Raw genomic sequence first — 15,326 nt, forward strand, 5'->3', positions numbered from 1 at the left:
ATTGATTTTTAAGTAATATAAAAATAACAAAAAAAAACAAAAACCTGTAAATATTCCTGACGTTAACGGCGCACTTACTGATACGTTTGTTCATTTGCAACAATATCTCGCATTCTTCAAGTAAATTTTATCAAAATGCAGCTGATTCCACATCCAAGTCGTTGATACGCAAGTATGAGCCATCATGTGCGTTTAACGGAGGATAGTGTAATTACTTCCAATTGTGTGTTTAAATAGGTCCTCTGACCTCAATATGTACATGAACATTCCAATTAAAGTTGAACACATGACCCTGTCTTTTTTCTACATTTTAAAATTAGAAACGCGCCTATCCCTGTGTGGACGTGTATTGAAAAGAGCGGGAGCCTCCACACAACTTCTGGGATCGAAACCTAATCACATGAGCAGCCGAGTTTCGATTAATTTAGTTTCGTTCCCGCGAGTTCCTATAGATTCGTCCCGGGTCGAAACTAAACTCCAAGGTGATTTTAATTTCGTGCAAGAGCGAAAGTGAACCTAGGCCCTGGGATTATGAAAAGATCAAAGGGTTACAGACTTTTTGATAAAGAACAAGTGTACAACACACTGAAAAAGCATTGGAAGCTAGGTCAAATTGTTGGTCACACCAAGATCAGATCTGGTAAGAATTGGAAAATCTCAAAAAGTGCTAAGACGAAGTAGTCTTCACTTACGGGAGTGCGAGATGGATTTTGATGATAAAGATAACCTGAGAAGTGAAGGAATAGACGTGAATGAAAAATAAATGCATAAATGAGTAATAGAAATATTTGAAAATATAATGATTTTGTTATGTAAGTTATGTGAAATAATTTTGTGTGTTTTTTTTGTGTTTAAAGAAAAGAATTCTTTAACTCTCAAGTGTTTTTTTTTGTCATGTGGCTTTGAGAAATAACATTTTTTATTGAAAAGTGCAATTTGAAGGAGTATTGTGTAATATTCAAATGTTGTCTTCTTGATTCTGAAGGAGATGCTATGAATATGTATGTTGCTATGATGGTTGTTAATAAATTACGTTGTTTTTACGCTTCATTTTGAAAGAAAGATGTCCATGTATTTGTTTTCTATTGATTAAGAAATACTACAACACATAAACCCAGGACTTGTATTTTCATTTTCCTCCGGCCTCCCTTGCAGTCCCTTTCCGCGGGGAACGGGGTGAGCATTGAGGCTGGGACACAATCAACGCTAACGTGAGACGATATTCAGGATCCGGGAAAACGCGAGACGGGGAACGCCACCGTGCGGTCACAATTGACGTTCCCGTTGCCGGAAAGTCAATTGAATAACGCCCGTGCAGTGGTTTTGTGTGTGGTCTTCAATCTTTTCGTTAGTGTTATCGAAGAGTTTTGAAGAATGTTCGAAATCGACATAGTATGCATAGGATAGTATGCACGTAAATTAAATTAAGCAACGGCTTACCTTAACTGACTTCTCTTCAGCTCACGTTGCACAACAACAGCTGCTATATTCCGCAATTAGCGCCAACAATGCTGTATCGCTGTAAACAGATGTCTCCCATTTTCGGGCTCTTCTGATTGGCTTTCCGTGTACGGGACACGGGAAGAGATGAAAGTTGCCCATCTCTCGCGTTTACGTACTCTCCGTAAACGGTGGTCATGTCCCTTCCATAAGCTTTTCCTTCCGCCATCTTTTTACCACTTCCCGTTAACGGCTCGCGTCTCACGTTAGTGTTCATTGTGTCCCGGCCTTTAGGGTCAGTGCTGTGCGAAAGTCTCGTCTCGGCGGTCGAGACGAGAATTACATTTCTTGGCATTGTCGGGACGAGACTCTCGGGAAAGGCGAGAGTCTCGCCTTGGTCGAGATTTCACGACACCGGTCGAGACTTCCGGGAAAAGTCGAGAATTTCGGATGAATGCCACAATCATTCGAAGATAGAGTTTATTTATTTAATTATTCAAACACAGCCATAATGGCCTTTACATTGAATACAAAACACAAAATCTGCAGCTTTAACAAATATAAACTTTGAAAAAACTATAGCAAGGATATAAAAAAAGGGATTCAGTAGATGGCTTTTCGAAGGTGCCTCTTGAATAATTTTATGGGCATTGAAAGATCCAGGGAAGGGTGAGTACTCGAAATGGAATTGAAGGAGGTAGGAAGTCTGCAAAAAAAGTGATCTCTGAGAGAGAGAAAGACAGAATTTAGGTTGGTGTAGTAGGTGGTTATTACGGACAGAGCGGGTGGGAATGTGGAGTGAAAAGAAAGGCACTATAAAAGCAGTTTACTAAGGTATCTCTTACGACTTTTGCAGATTTATTCCGATTATAAAAATATTTTATTTAATGATTTACCAGCAGCATCCGATTTCTGAAAGTGTGCATGATGCTTATAGAGTTCCCAACGAGTGATTTGGAAAAAAATATTTTCTTTTTCTGAACTCAATACATATAAAATTTCAATCTTGGAGTGTTGGTCTTTCAATTGAAATGTAAATTTTGCCGACGTTTCTGTTTATTTACAAACCATTATCATGGCTCAAAATGAAATTGAGCATATAATGTTGATACATAGGCATGTTAAAGGGTTACATCAATGTTTCATACTATAGCAATATTATAATAAAAACATTCACTTTTAAATTAACTGAAAAGAAGAAATAACAGTCAAATTCTTTAGAATTTTATATATCTTTTTGCAATGTTTATTTATGGTAACTTAGGTTCAATTTTGGTTAAATAAATAATAAAATATGCTCAACTTGGCATTTTCGATCTTATATTACAACAATTTTAGGTATTGGGGATATGTAAAATGCCTTAAATTAATTTTTTGTTAAATTATATTCAATGTCTTAAATATAATTAGTTTTATTTTTTCGAGGAGCTGATAGTCTCGACGGGTGTCGATAAATCTCGAAGGGGCGAGAAATTTCGACTCTCGTCAAGACTCTCGACCGAGGCGAGACTCTCGCCTTTCCCGAGAGTCTCGTCTCGACGATGCCGAGAAATGAAATTCTCGTCTCGACCGTCGAGACTCTCGAGTGATCTCGAGTGTCTCACACAGCCCTACTTAGGGTGCCTCCACAGCTCTGAGTTGCGTCGACGCCACGAGAGCTCCCGTTCGGCCAACAAATTCTGCCCTTCATAACTGTGCGTTGCGAAAACAAATGAAAGGCAAAAAGCTTCGGCTCCTTAAAATCGGCCTTGAGGCATGTCATCTTATGATTTCGAGCCAAGCGCACAACACATATGTTGTTTTGTGCATTTTCACGCAATTTCTATCTTAAAATATTCTTCTTAGCTATAAATAGCATTTCAAGTTAATATGGCGACCATGAAGTCGATAATCATGCACTTAGTGATGGCCCTTGCCTATGAATTATTATTACCTTTGAATTTTATTTCCTAACTCGGTATATTCGAAACATAATAAATTACACACACTCACTGAACGCGAGTAACGTGGAATGTTATCAGGAATATTTATTTATGATAACTGTTGCTCAAACAAAGTGTCCCAGTTATGTTATCCTTTTTATAATGAGCAGATCATGACGGCACAATTGTTAGATATAAATTGGAATTTATACGACCGTAGTCACCAACGAGGAGCTATCACGCTGTATTTAGCTTTTAATAATATTGATGGGTATGTGTTGCACTATTTTATGCACCTCAGTGGTTGTAGCCTTATCTACGGTTAACATTTGTCAAATTTTTCGGAAATACACGAAACATCGATCCTTTAAAGTTCAAAATAATATTGAACAGTGAAATCAATAACATTCCTCACTCCCATTACAGCTAATCTTGGGTATTTGTATATCTTAGCTTCCCATAAGCAAACGCCAATTCGAAATCGCTGGCGTACTGTCGCCTTGACGAAGAGAAAATCCTACACCATTAGATTTTTCTGCGACGACACAGCGAGGTGGCGACCTGACGTCATCAATTCTTAAAGACTTGCTCTGATTGGCTCACGAGCCGCGGTGTCAACGCTACGCCAAACTGTGAAGGCACCCTTATCTTGCGACATGTGCATGAAACGGAGGAACCTCGAACTACTGGGACCGTAATTTCTTCAAACCGATGAGTCTCTGAGTTACTGTATTTGTTTCAGGCTCTTTTCATAATCAGGGATGTATGGGAAAAACATCACAGTGAAATTTGAAAGAAATATGTAATGAAAAATATTTCACGGAGCGGTAAGTACACATGTATGCAAAGCGATTATTCTCGTCGACGTCTTTTTATTATAATTCATTAGTTTCAATAGATGTAATCTTTATAAAAATTATTTATTATACTCTTTTTTCCGAACTGATGGCAGGTGACCATGAACGCGCTTCAAGCCCCTCCCACCTTTCTAGCCAATCACAGAAGAGCGTCAGGTGAATATAATAGGAGGCCGCATCCTCTATCCATTTTCGTGCACTGAGCATCTCTCTCCAGCTCACAGTGTTGCCAAACTTAATCTGTTGGGATCGCGCTCGACTGTCTCACGTACAAATATTTCCACGGACTGGCAACACTGTTCGGCCGCATGGAGGAGGGCGGAGGGGAACAGTGAGGTGGAATGTGCAGCGCTTCTAATTGGCCACTAGCTCTGCACCGCCCGCCCGCCAACAGTTCGGAAAAGGGTATAGTTTTCAAGGAGGTTGTAAATAATCTGGAGGGAGCATAACCAGTTTCGAGCGTTTAGCGCTGTGTGGCAGGAATGGGGGTGCCTGGGTAGGATAGCTGCGCCCACTTTGACACTAAAACATTTATAGTCCCATAGGTGTCAAAGCTAACTATTTGGTAAAACATTCGGTCATGATCGTTGTGACGCTAAAATAATCCATCGCAAACGAACACAGTAAACCTTCTTTCTATCATTATGGGAAGGCTTGGTGAAAAAATGCCTCGAACATCTTTTCCCAAGGAAAAATTATTGTCAATCACCACGGTTCCGCTGTGCAACTAGCTTAGCCGAAAATGACATTTTACAAGCGTAAAATATCAATTCCCCCGCACTTCCAATGGTAATTTATAAGATTCCAGCCAATGGAAATCTTACGTTAGCGGACCGGTCGCATAAATAGAATGTAAGTATGTTCACGACGATATATTGTCACCACGAAATGACTACATGGACAGTTTAATGTACACAGTAGTATGAGAAACAATTGGAAAACTACGACGACACTCAAGAAGTAATTGTTGCATTTACGTTTTATAAATCAGAGGCGATATAAGGAATAGAATTCTTGATTATATAGGTGCACGGTTTGAGACTTTATCCGAAAACGGTCAATCCAAGATGTCGGACTTCGGACCACGCTTAAAACTCGAATACAGCGCCTCCAGTGTATTTACGACCTCCTTGATAACTTGAAACAAGTGAATAATTAATAAAAGCATTTGTCGACGCACGCTCATGTTGCTTGCCGTTGTGTCATCGATCATGTTTTACGAGCTCAAAACAAAACACATGTGGCGTGTAGCGGCAGAATCGTGTACTACGATGCACGAAAAAGTGCAGCTGTGGGTTTAAACGACAATAATTCATACTTGAAGGTTAATGATAATGAAAACCTGGAGTTGCACCTGTGGGCACTTGGGTCAGAAGTGGGTAAACAGAAGGCTTTCGTTGCTATCTTGTTTTGTTTTCGTCATGTTCTGTCTTTTTCAAAATGCAACCACAACCACGAGACAGCAGGGGACGTAAATTTATACCGATATCTAGGATTCCCCTAGGAGCCCCTTGGGAAGTAATCTCCTTGGGGCCTCTAAGGTAAACGACTATTAATGAGGCCCTAAGACGCGGCCCTAAACCCAGCGACAGATACCAACACTTCACTCAAACAAAATAACTTTAAGTAAAATATGATGCTATTCTTTCCCGGCAAAGCTAAATAATTCGCCATTGATCTGTCGGCATAAATGCGAGAAGCGAAAGGCGTAATATAGCGTGTTAAAGCAAACAGATACTATGAGTGAAAGGTTAACAGTACAGGTATAAACAATAAGTACGATTAATCTAAGTGTGATGGGTATTGTTAATGTTAATGTTTATTCTTAATCAATGATATTAGAAACTGATCAACAATAGATCAAATCAAATATCCTCCTGGAATGCATAGATGCTAATGGCACAAAGCAGTTACTCGTGTTTTTGACGGTGTTTCACCAATTTTAAAAATCTGAAAAAAATTAGGATTATTCTTTGATGTAGGGGTGACAACATATATTTTTTCGGCCCGTCTATTGTTTCCTAATTTTTTAAATTTAAATTTGAAAATCTCAAACTTGTGCTAAAGTTGAGTTTTCGGTCAAAACATTAAAAAAAAGGATTGGTAGAACGTAATTGTATTTACATTTTTAAATCAAGATAACGATTCAACAAAAATAAAAACTAGAGATATGGTTAAAAAAACTAAAAATCGTGTTTCAATTTTTTGGGGTTATTTGCTTCAGCTATCCCACCTCTGCCCCTCGTTGGGCACGCCAAAGAAAGAGTTTAATCGTAACTTTCTTCTCATCATAATTGCATTTAAATTTCTTTATAACAAAACGAGACTTGTAGAAAGCTGAAAGAAGAAAGGAAATGAGATAAAAGAAAAGCCTTAGTATAAAAATCACAACAAGAAATCAAAAGGTTTAATCCATCTAGCCAATAGGAAAGCAAACAACATCCTAGGAGCATAGAAAATAAAAAACAATGCAGTTTCAATGGCAGAGCAAGATTTCACACGAATAGATATTCTTTAAAGATGTATTTAAAGAAAATTAAAATCCTTTTAAGAAGGCTCTTACGCAGTAGAGGTGAAGGAAAAGTATGAAATCGTTATCAGTGAACCAGCCGAAGTTTTGAAAACTTGGAAAGAAAACTTAACTGAGCTCTTAAACTGCGAAGGAAGTATAGATAGAGGAGAAAATAAAAAGAAGAGGATATAAATATTTAAGGGATGATGCATGGGCGTACCCAGAATAATAACAAGGGGGGGCAAGCCATGGTCCAGCGGGAGGGGATGGGTCAAGCCAATTTGTGATATTTTAGCATGTACTAGGAGAATGAAACCAATATTTTAGGAAAATTGTAACAGTGCTTTTATTATATATTATTTCCTTGATTAAAGAGATAAGAAGGAGACTGTAGGCATGTATGAAGCGAGTGATTAAAGGTGAAATAATGATGAAATAAGTGCTGTAGATGGTAATGTGTTAATAGGAAGTATGAAGTGCTGGATATGGTGGGTTAAAAGTGGAAGCATCTAAATGAGATACGACGAGACTGGTGATATATATTGAGGGAGTAAAAACAGGTATAGAAATGATGAATAAAGTGCTGTAGATGGCAATATGTTTATAGGAAGTATGAGGTGCTGGATATGGTGGGTTAAGAGCGGTCTCTCCAAAATGAGCTAAGAAGGAGACTGGAGGTATGTATGGATCGAATAAATAAAGGTAAATAAAGGTTGAAAAAAGTGCAATGATGTCAACATGTTAATAGGAAGTATGAAGTGCTGGATATGGTGGGTTAAAAGTGGAAACTCCTAATTGAGATACGAAGGTGATTGTAGGTATGTATGGAGCGAGTGAAAAAAGGTGAAGGGATGATGAAAGAAGTGCTATTGATGGAAATATATTTATAGGAAGTGTGAAGTGGTGGATATGGTGTGTTAGGGGTGGCAGCGTCTAAATGAAATAAGAATTTGTCTTAATGTATGGATTGAGCGAGTGCCTAAACGAGAAGGGATGATGATAACAGTTCTAAAGATGGCAATATGTTACGATGAGGTATGAAGTGCAGGAATTAGCGTACGCTTAAAGGAGAAGGAATGTTGAAAACAGTGCTATAGATGGCAATCTGATAAGATGAGGTATGAAGTGCAGGAATTGGTGGGTATGGAGTGGCAGCTTCTTAATAAGATAAGAAAAAGATTTTAGGCATGGATGGAGCGAGTACAAAACGGAAAAGGTATGATGAAAACACTGCTAAAGATGGAAATCTGATAAGATGAGGTATGAAGTGCAGGAATTGGTGGGTATGGAGTGGCAGCTTCTTACTAAGATAAGAAAAAGAATTAAGGTATGGATGGAGCGAGTGCAAAACAGAGAAGGAATGATGAAAACTGTGCTAAAGATGGCAATATGTTACGATGAGGTATGAAGTTCCGGACATGATGGGTTAGGAATTGCAGCTTCTAAATAACATGAGAAGGTTCCGATGTTGTGGATGGAGCAAGTGCTTAAAGGATAAGGAATGATGAAAATAGTGCTAACGATGGCAATATAATAAAATAGGGTATGAAATGCAGGCCATGGTGGGTTAGTAGTGGCAGCTTCTAAATGAGATAAGAGGGAGACCAAAGGTGTGAATGGAGCGAGTACTCAATGGAGAAGGAATGTTGAAAAAAGTGCTAAAGATGGCAATATGACAAGATAGGGTATGAAATGCAGAACATGGTTGGTTAGGAGTGGCAGCTTCTAAATTATATTACAAGGAGACTTAAGGTATGGATAGAGCAAGTGCTTAAAGGAAAAGGGATGATGAAAACAGTGATTGAGATGGCAATATGTTACGATGAGGTATGAAGTGCAGGACATGATGGGTTAGGAATTGGAGCTTCTAAATGAGAGATAAAAAGGAGACCGATGTTATGGATGGAACGAGTGCTGAAAGGATAAGGAATAATGAAAACAGTGCTAACGATGGCAATTTGATAGTATAGGGCATTATGTGCAGTACATGGTGGGTTAGAAGTGGCAGCTAATAAATGAGATAAGAAGGAGACTTTAGGGAATGGATGGAGTGAGTGCTTAAAGGAGAAGGGATGATGAAAACACTGCTATGGATGGTAATATGCAACGAGGAAGTATGAAGTGCCTCACATGGTGGGTTTGTAGTGGCAGCTTCTAAATGAGATACGAAGGAGGCTTAAGGTATGGATGGAGCGAGTGCGTAATGGAGAAGGGATGTTTTAATGAGTGCTGTAGACAGCAATATGTTAAGAGGAAGTATGAAGTGCTGGACAATGTGGGTTACGAGTGGCAGCTTCTAAATGAGATAAGAAGGATACTGAAGGTATGGATTAAGCGTGTGCTTAAAGGAGAAGACATGAAGAAAACAGTGCTTAAGATGGCAATCTGTTAAGATGAGGTATGAAGTTTAGGATGTTGTGGGTTAGGAGTGGCAGCTTCTACATGAGATAAGGAGGAGACTGAAGATTTGGATAGAAGGAGTGCTTAAAGGGGAAGAGATGATGAAATCAATGCTATAGATGGCAGTATGTGACGAGGAAGTATGAAGGGCTGGTCATGGCAGGTTAGGAGTTACAGCGTTTAAATGAGAGTAAAAGATCACTAAAGGTTTGGATGGATCGAGTGCTTAAAGGAGAAGGGTTTATGAAAACAGAGCTAAAGATGGCGATTTGTTTCGAGGAAGTATGAAGTGCTGGATATTTTGGGTTAGGAGTAGTAGCGTCTAAATGAGATAAAAAGATGACTTAATGTATGGTGTACATCCAGGGGGAGTGATCACTTCCTGATCAGTGAGTGCCTGTGACGTCAGCGCTCACTGAGCGATCACATTCCCCCCTGGATGGTGAATGCTCAGTGATCGCTTCGGTGGGGAACTTGAAATGCAAAACATTCAATATGGCGCCCAGCGCTTGTGTTTATTTCGTGTAGCGGCTGCGAAATATCCTTTAATTCCTGTGATAAGTTCATACCTTGTGACTGTCTCGAATATATATCTCTTTAATTGTACGGGTTTTAAGGATTTACTGATAACAGTTCTAACGAGTCGCGTGATATTTTTTGGGAATGCTTTTTGTGTCGATCGCCCAAACATTTCGTTGGGAATCTGGTGGCTGACATTGAAGTCTTGAAAAAAGAAGTCGTTGAACTAAAATGGACGTATTTTTCATGTTTAGAAAGAAATACTTTCTCATTTGCTAATGCCGTGAAATCCGCTCGTCTTATAGTTTCCTGAATGAGATATAATAATTGATCAAGGACGTCACTAGACGTTGTTATTTTTATCACAATAAACCGTTTCTGACTAATTGTGATATTGGGTGACTAATGATGAAGTTAAATATCTCAGCATCCCGGGAAGTAGTGTTGTGGATGTTTTGAAGAAGTGTTGGAAAACCGGTCAAATTAAAAAATGCTGGTGTTTTCGTGCTAACCAAATCTGACATTACTTTTGAAATGAGCTATATAGTTGTCGCATATGTGCCACATGAGCTGTGCATTACTGTATATTATAATTGCCTTGCATTGCATTACTCAGAGAATGAGTTTTTGTGGGTGAATTTTAGCCTAAAATATTTTCATCTTCCACTGAATACTTTTTTACGTCGAATCTAATTTACAATTTTATGAGTATTTCTGTTTCTGTCATGTATTTGTGACGTACCTCACAGTACTTGTGACCGTGTACCTATACTCTTCTCATTATTTTTTTATGATCTCCTGGCAAATAAAAATATTATTAAGAATGATATAATGAAATACAATGAAGATTGTATGAGCAGTTTCACATGGACCACGTCATTCCACAGGTTAGCAATGAAAACATGCTGAAATTGCGAGCTTGGAATTGAAACAGGGAATATTTTGCTGTATTACATCCACGCATTCTCGCGTGTGTTATAGAAATCCACCGCCCCAGATAACACGGCATTTGCATTACATCTGTATTGCATCAATATTACACATAAAAATACGTGACCAAATACATATGTATAAGATGGAATACGATCGTATTACATCAGTATATTTCACGTAAAAGTGGTTCAAAAGTCCCTATGGATATGTGTAAACATCCGTATTACAAATTGGAAATCTGAATACCCATACATGAAATATATATATGTATAATATGGAATACAATCGTATTACGTCTGTATATTTCACGTAAAAGTGGCTCAAAAGTCCTTCAGGATGTATGTATACGTGCGTATTACAAATTGTAAATCTGAATACCGTTACATGTAATATACATATGTATCTGCAGGCCTTCATACATGAATTATACATATTGATTTTATGACTCACATCCACTTAATATTAATATGGATCAAATGGATGAATAAATATAAGGAAACCAGAACATTCAGAGAAGAAAACATTTATTCAAAGAGAAAAATAAAATAATTCACACAAAGAACAAGTGTGGCCATGAATATTGCTAACAAGCATCAAGGGCCAGCAAACAGGAGGTGAAACTTAGATAAAAAAATGGCACAAAGATAAATCAAGTACAAAAAATAGTTTTAGTTGGAAAATAGAAAAAAAATGTTCACACGGAACAAACGTTGTAACCCATTGCACAAGATAAAATCTGAATTCAGGAAACCAACTCCGCACCATCAGTCACTTCCTGAAAGGGGAAAAGAAGAAGTCAAGTTTAAAAGTCATGCAAAAATATATCTTTTTGTAATATCTGAATAGCAGCTCAAGGCCTTTCAATTTTTTTTTCAATTCATATTGGTAGCCAGTATTATGCGAAGTCTGTAATTTTAGTACTACTATTACTAACTAAACTAAACTATTTTTTGTACTTGATTTATCTTTGTGCCATTTTTTAAATCTTAAGTTTCACCTCCTGTTTGCTGGCCCTTGATGCTTGTTAGCAATATTCATGGCCACACTTGTTCTTTGTGTGAATTATTTTATTTTTCTCTTTGAATAAATGTTTTCTTCTCTGAATGTTCTGGTTTCCTTGTATTTATTCATCCATTTTAATATTGAGTGGATGTGGGTCATAAAATCAATATGTATAATTCATGTACGAAGGCCTGCAGATACATATGTATACTAAATGTAAGGGTATTCAGATTTACAATTTGTAATACGCACGTATACATACATCCTGAAGGACTTTTGAGCCACTTTCACGTGAAATATACAGACGTAATACAATTGTATTCCATCTTATACACATGTATATTTCGTGTATGGGTATTCAGATTTCCAATTTGTAATATGCATGTATACATACATCCATAGGGACATTTGAACCACTTTTACGTGAAATGTACTGATGTAATACGATCGTATTCCATCTTATACATATGTATTTGGTCACGTATTTTTTGTGTAATATTGATGTAATACAGATTTAATACAAACGCCGTGTTATCTGGGATATTTGTTGTTATTTCATTTTAATCGTTAGAAGTGTGTGATTTAGGAGAAATGTATGTTGATATCGAGGAAACAAACATTCAAATATATGTAAGGGCGTTCTGTGATAAAATTTGTCAATAAAGTTAGTTTTTTAGACCGATGCCTACAATGTCTCCTTAAGGAACACGAAAATCGAAACATATTGACTCTTTGAGGCGATGATTGTCGAAAACGTAATGCAAAAATTTAAATATGCGAACCGTATGGCTAACATATATTGTGCGATAAATTGAAATTTCAAAAATAAATACTTTTGGTCCACGTTAACGTAATATGTACACCATATGGCTATGATATATACATATCTATTGGTGGTGATTTTAGGAAAGATAAGATATCGCAGAAGGGGAGCTATCCGCTTTTACGTTTTCGATTGTCCTCCATTCCTTCTCCTGACACAGTAGTTAAATACGAGAGTCGAAATACTTGCAGAGCGATGAGAATTTGGTAGCTGCAGTCAGAGAACTTCCAGAATGAGATCTTATCGCCCAGAAACCTAATCGAATCGTCGAGTAGTTTCATGTTTGTGTCAAAGAAACATCCTATCAGGGATTCAGAAAATACGAAAAAAAAAGAAAAAAATACTAAGATAAAATAAATATGTGAAATGAGTCGTCTATGTGAGTTCCATACGACCTCGAAATAATGGCGTTTATGCCTTTTAAGTTCTTCCTTAAAAGCATGGCATTCCACTTCCACATAACCTCTAGGAGGTTTGGCAAGGGGTGATATATCACCATGATGCAGCATACAAGAAGCATTGCGCATAGTGAAAAAAATACGTGCATATTCTTGCAGAGATAAAACTTGCGAATGTCCTGAAATTCTTATTACAAATCTGTTAAAGTTTACAAAAAAACCATGCATGCAATAAAAACGTGGCTGCGGACCACCGGAAAATCGCCATTTCAGAAAAGTTAACAAAATCGTTATTTTTCATCGCAGAATCACGATTCAAAGACGTACTTGATTTCTTGATTAGCAGGAGTGCGATGAAAACAATCATTTTTTTATGATCGCATCTTCTGTAGCCACCGGCACCCTTATCTCAGCGTACTTCGTGTGAAAATTCTTTGGAGGAAAGAACCGTTCGTTGAGGGTGCATTGACCCATTTTGTCATCCAGGTTTTTGAATTATTTGCTTGGAACAATGCCTTTGTATGATATACATGGTTTAAATACTTCAAGTCGAGCGAAATAAAAAATATTATGCATTTTATGGTGGTACATCATTTGTCGCGACTTATTTTATTTTTAAAAACGGTAGGTTTTCATTATTAAAAAATATATATTTAAAAGTCTGGATGAGAATATAATTACGACCATACGGGCTCGACATTTTTCGGTGCATTTCTAACTTGACAAACGCGTGCGGTTATAATTCTTTTAATAAATAGCATTTTGTCCAATGAACGTTGATGCTTGGTTAATCATGCGTTTAGCTTAATTAATTTATAGCTTTTCTTCATGTCTGAACCTGAAGGATTCTGAAAGGTACCGCTATATGTTGCAAAGCTAGGTATTGACCAATCGCTACATTACCCCACAGCAGGAAAGTGTTAGAAATCGTGTATTTCAAAGAACCAAATGAGTCTTAACGTTTTTTAGAGATATCATTCGACAGAAAAATACCGAAAAATACGTATTCAGACATGTGATTGCAGCAGAATGTAATACATTTATGCCAAATATGTTCGTCTAGCTACTGCCACTGTCAGTGATGACAATCAAATGATATTTTGTGGGATTTATGCGTAAAAATAGGAACTTCCCTGAAATTTCCTGATAGAGTTATTTTTAACGTCACAACCCAGCCGGCACAAACCATCAAATTTCTTTTTGGCAGCTGGATGTCATCCAGATGCAAAGAGTATGAGTGCATTCTTTCATATAGATGCCATCCATATGCCGGTCCGCTGCCGAGGGGATGTGGAAGAGAGATACCGCCGCACTTGGAGAGATGCCGTGAGGATGAGGATTCACGAAAGTGCTGCCATCTGACGGCCGAAAATTGAACTCGGTCGAGATAGTATTCTTATATTGCTTGTCTGGTTCTCTTTATCTCATGATTGTTTTAAACTACTCGGGATAAATCAGAGCACGTTTTATTTCATGAGTATAACTTTAATGACTCGGCATAAAACAAGAGACAGGCGAATACAGGCGTACAAAAGACAACATACGAGAACTTAAGTACAACATTGCTATCCATCGGAGTCCAAAACAAACGCAGATTTCAAATTCAGGAGAGTAGAGGCCGCAATGAGTGAGCGAGGGTTGACACCGGGAGATAAGTCAAAATTGCTGCGATGGTCAGAATTAAAAAATATCACTATAAAACACGCCCAACACAACACTCAATCTACGAGGTAGAACATTGCTATCCATCCGAGTTAAAGACAAACGCAGATTTCAAATCCAGGAGAGTAGAGGCCAATGAGTGAGCGAGGGTCGACACCGGGAGATTAGTCAAAATTGCTGCAATGGTCAGAATTAAAAAATATCACTATTAAAACACAACACTCAATCTACGAGGCTCCAACACGTCGAGATAGGGAAAGATGGCTACCAGACGACAAGTCCATACCTACTGCTGTAGTCATTGGTAGTTCTGTATGTTCGTGAAAATCTTGAATACAATGAATAATTATAATAATAGTTCTTGAAATTTTATAATAATTAATGCGAGGATTTGCAGATATTTTTAAGTACTAAACCACATCATGAAAAATATGGCATACATAGGCGCAACTAGCAAAAGATGGCAGAAGGATATTTGGTACCCAGTGCATCCTGTCACACAATGCATCCTCATTGCATCCACTTTACATATAGATGCAGTATGGGCTGTGCCGGCTGGGTATCCAAGCAACTTAGCTTAAATATTTATTTCTAAAAATTGGAAAAAGATATAATCTTATGATGTTCACGCCATTCAATACCAGGAATATATATCTGCAGTAAAATATTTACCACAATAGGCAAGTGTCGAAAAAGAACCGAATGCCTTCTCCGCTCTTCCATTGTTTTGATAAACACTCTGTGTCTCCTGTGACAGTTCACTCGCCTCTCCGCCCTCCATTGCTTTCGGGAAGCCGTGCGAGTCGATCGCTCTTTCCCTACAACCGTCGCCTTCTCTCGTCTTTTGCGGCCCTTTGA

Source organism: Ischnura elegans, chromosome 13, assembly GCF_921293095.1.
Source record: "Ischnura elegans chromosome 13, ioIscEleg1.1, whole genome shotgun sequence".
Lineage (NCBI taxonomy): Eukaryota > Metazoa > Arthropoda > Insecta > Odonata > Coenagrionidae > Ischnura > Ischnura elegans.